The sequence below is a fragment of the Bombus pascuorum genome, chromosome 11 (assembly GCF_905332965.1).
Source record: "Bombus pascuorum chromosome 11, iyBomPasc1.1, whole genome shotgun sequence".
Classification (NCBI taxonomy): domain Eukaryota; kingdom Metazoa; phylum Arthropoda; class Insecta; order Hymenoptera; family Apidae; genus Bombus; species Bombus pascuorum.
Genome location: NC_083498.1, coordinates 267,446 through 271,605, shown reverse-complemented (window position 1 = coordinate 271,605; position 4,160 = coordinate 267,446). Strand labels below are relative to the sequence as shown.

Genomic DNA, 4,160 nt, shown 5'->3' with positions numbered 1-4,160 from the left:
AGAATAAAGAAGTAGCGAGATATGCCAGTCGCGAAGTATTCTCTTGCACGTGAAATTTAATATCCTTGGACGGATAAAATTCAACTCTAATATCTTCATATATCAAATTCACACAACTACATATACTAATTATTAACATTACGTTGTTTATATCGATCCTTCATATGGTAATATTATATAGAGATCATACTCATATATATGTATAATATTAATTCTTAATGCATTATTAACACATTATCAACAACGGGACGTGAACTATGCTCGTCAAAAATTCTATGTAATACAACCAGCTATCCGTGTCGATTCAGACCTTTTATCCTACGACATGATCGAATAACAAGAGGAACAAAAATGCATGCGACTCACGATTAGATGCGAAGGATGTTATCATCGCTGTTGTGGTTCAGGAGAAGTCATCGATAAACAGGAATCACCGAATCCCACGCAAGAGACGAAGACTGGAAGAAATCTGTAACAAAACACAGAATATTACGATTTGTCCATAAAGACAATATTAATTCTTTAAAATGTGTGAAATAACAAAAGATTGACGTCGATTAAACGAAGGAAGAGGAGTACAAACTTTAACAGAATATGTTAAATATTATAATTTGTTCTTAACATCATACTGTTGATTGTTCAAAGAATTTAGGATAATGAGAAATAAAACTCTTTGATCTTGACAATAAAAAGAACTGAAATTCTCATAAAAACTAGTTAGTATAAAAATTGGAAATCTGGTATAAAAAGTTATAATTTAGAAATGACTTTAGTGACATCTAAACCAAGTTAAATACCTTTTTATTTAATTAATATACTTAAATATTATTATGGACATTAAAAAAAAAATTCTCAATATCGTGAAGTGCCTCTAAATATTCCATAATGTAATTGACTTCTAAAAATTGTATTCTGAATGTCTCGTCAGTAGAGATTCAAATACATGTACTTGGAAATAACGAAATATGGCGTGCTTTCTTCGTTGGTTAAACACAGCTGCGCAATACCAAAAAAAATGCAATGCGCAGAACGTGTCTGTGATTATTCAAAAAAGTGTCTAACTACATTATTACTGGAGATTCACGACATACATATGTAGCAAAATGTAAAAAGTATTTCAATATCTTATTCAAATATGCTTTCCATTATTTTAAAATAAATTAAATGTTACCAAATCTCCATAAAAGGTATCGGATTCATCGTCAGTCATGGCGTCCGTTCGAATTTCATGGCGTTCCTCTAATACCTCAATTTTCCTCGCAATCAAGCAATAATCTACGCAATAGAAGACCAAAACATTAAAATAAATGTATGAATAGGACAAATTATACAAAAATTAAACCATGATTAAGGTCAAATTGCATTTTGGAAGCTTGTCATTACGAGCTGTCGGAAACTGTAACGCTCGAAAAGATGTGGTAGAAATAACTAAAACCGAGTTCAGGACAGTCACGTTTACAGCGCGTTCTGTAAATTCGGAAATGCCGATCTCGTGTGGTTTTACTTCGACGTTTGTCTACGTCGACGATTGTACAAAGAATAATCGAGTACGCTCGGCGTCGCAGCCGCGAAAATGATGAAAGCCCGCTAGCTTAGAATTATAATAGATTCTAATAAATTATTGAAGAAAACGTACATTAATTAAATGAAGTTAACACTATTGTATTTATGGGGTGAAAGAATAATTATGAAAGTACATACTACGTAGTAGATAGATCGGCAATAATTGTGAAGACACGGACACACGTGTAATCGCTTCGTTTATTCACACTGGAATGACACTCCGCGCCGCGATTTACCTACGAACTTCGATTTGCAAGAAGTGGGGGGATCACCGGCAAGCCAAGGGTAAATAAACTGTGCCCAAGGATATATATGTTCCCTTATATATATACAAGGATATCTCGCGATTCAGTTTGACCTATCGTTTCTTTATTAGGTACAGAATATTCTTCCTGCTTATTCCCTTATATATATATATATATATATATATAAGAATATTCCTAATAATATAAGTAGGAAGAATATTCCTAATAATATAAGTAAGAAGAATATTCTGTACCTAATAAAGAAACGATAGGTCAAACTGAATCGCGAGATGCACGTTGGATAATGTGTATAATTTAGTCTGACGAAATTTATGCAGTTGAAACGTGAATATCTAAGCATAGAAATTTGATATAGGTAACTGTCGTAATTTAATTGGTTTAAATAAACTTAATTAATAGGTAGAAATCATATTGACACTTTATAGCATTTAATTTTCATTTAATATATAATATAAGTAATATTAATATAACCATCATGCAGCATTCATCATGCAGTATGTGTTTTGTTGAATGAAGATTTAGGAACAAGAAATTATAAATAATTGTGTTTAACTTTTACAAATATGAGAATTAGTCCACATTTTGTCTAGAAGTACTTTATATTCAAATGTACTCCTTAAATTATTAAAATAATCTAAATATTATACGCTAATGTTTATCATCACTGAGACATTTTGCCAACAGAATTTTTATGAGATAGTTGTCACTTTTTTCACGTATTTGTCAATTTTTTTAAAAATTAACTCCTTTGTTTTTCTACTGCTCTTCTCGGCGCTTTTATCTACGATATTATATTACATCGTGTAAATGAGAATTTTCGCAAAATATGCAATATGTACATATGTACGTATTTCCACATTTATTTGGGTGTAATATTTAGGTAACAGTAAGTTTTGTTCTATTTGCGATACATTCTGCTATTTAAACAAAAAGCCAACCCCTACGTACTTTAGAATGGTATATAATGTTAACGTTTATCAAAATTGGTTCGTTACGGTTTATTTATTTTGAACAATAAGCAAAATGGCAGAATTTCAATAATTTTAACGTTGGAATATCTTTTTGAATAAGAATACAGTGTTAAAATAGTAATTATGTGTAACGAACGTAGGACACCATGTTCAAAAAATCATATTTTATCATATTAATCAACTCGAATTGTTTTGTAACTTTCGTTTTTATCTTTATATTTTAATAAAATACGACAAACATAAAATAAGATATTCTGATATAAAAAAAGACGAGCAATTCAATCATCTACGATTCTAGTTGTTAACAGTCACAGAATACAAATGTCATGTACTTGCCTCAAAACTCATTTCTTCAATTCATTTCTCCAATTCATTATTTCTTCTATATAGCAATAAAAGTTTTCTCGCAGTTATCGACAGTACTCCATGCTGGTTTCTCGCCGTACATTTTCTCTTGTTTCGCTCGATTTCCGATCAAAAGATGTAGACAAGCGAGACTTTATTAATGAATACAATGAACGGTGGGTCCGGTACTTCTTTTTCTTTCCTTCCTAACCTCATCCACTCCCCGACTCATAATGAAAAGTTCCCTCATAAAGAAAGCATGTATTATAGCATGACTTCATTCAGGTACTCTTTAAATTTTCAGATAACCACCGAATGGCTCATAATCCAGCGGCATGTCGCGCCTATCGTTCCAAGCTCGAAAGATAAATAGAAGCACGGGGACCAGCACCGCCTCGAGGGCATTACGTCGCTCGTTCTCTTTCACGCGCAGGTTGGTATACCTCGAATTTGCATTGCCCAGACAACGGCAGTGCTGCTGTACCCAACGAAACTTCAAGCCTGCCAACATTTCTAGCTTCCGTTTCGACAGCGCGTCACTCTCTCGTTGAAAATGCGAATACTGGTGAAAAGGAAATGGGGAGAAAAAAAGAATTGGTTACACCTAATATGTAAACCTAATACACATAGTTTTTTATTTGTTTAAATTTTATATAAGAAATGCGTTGTGTTGTTACAACATATTATATAGGAAAGTCTGTACAGGCTATGGTTTTAATTCGTCGCGTTTTATTAGAGAAGTAAAGCTCGCGTGCTTCGAAGGTAAGCTCGCACTTGTCCTTGCGTGCAAGTGTTTCGAGTTACGTTTTTAGCTAGATGTTCTGATCTTCTTTTCTTATGACGAAGCCGTACTCCGTAATTTTAATTACAACTATAATTACTCGTAGTGATATAAGATAACAAATATGATGGAGAGGTTGATACGATTGTATAGATACAAAGGAACTAATGTTACTTCAGAGAAAAACTTATGACGACTAAAGCATTACCTGTGATGATTGATGACGATGCATAA

The 4,160-nt window shown here is 32.7% G+C and overlaps 1 long non-coding RNA gene across 1 annotated transcript; it reads left to right on the top strand.

Annotated features, from left to right (window-relative positions):
- Positions 1-2,101: 2,101 nt before the first annotated feature.
- LOC132912358 (uncharacterized) lies at positions 2,102-3,699 on the top strand. The gene is made up of 2 exons (XR_009659194.1): positions 2,102-2,184; positions 3,450-3,699. It is a non-coding gene; the product is annotated as an uncharacterized LOC132912358 (long non-coding RNA).
- The last annotated feature ends 461 nt before the right edge of the window (positions 3,700-4,160 follow it).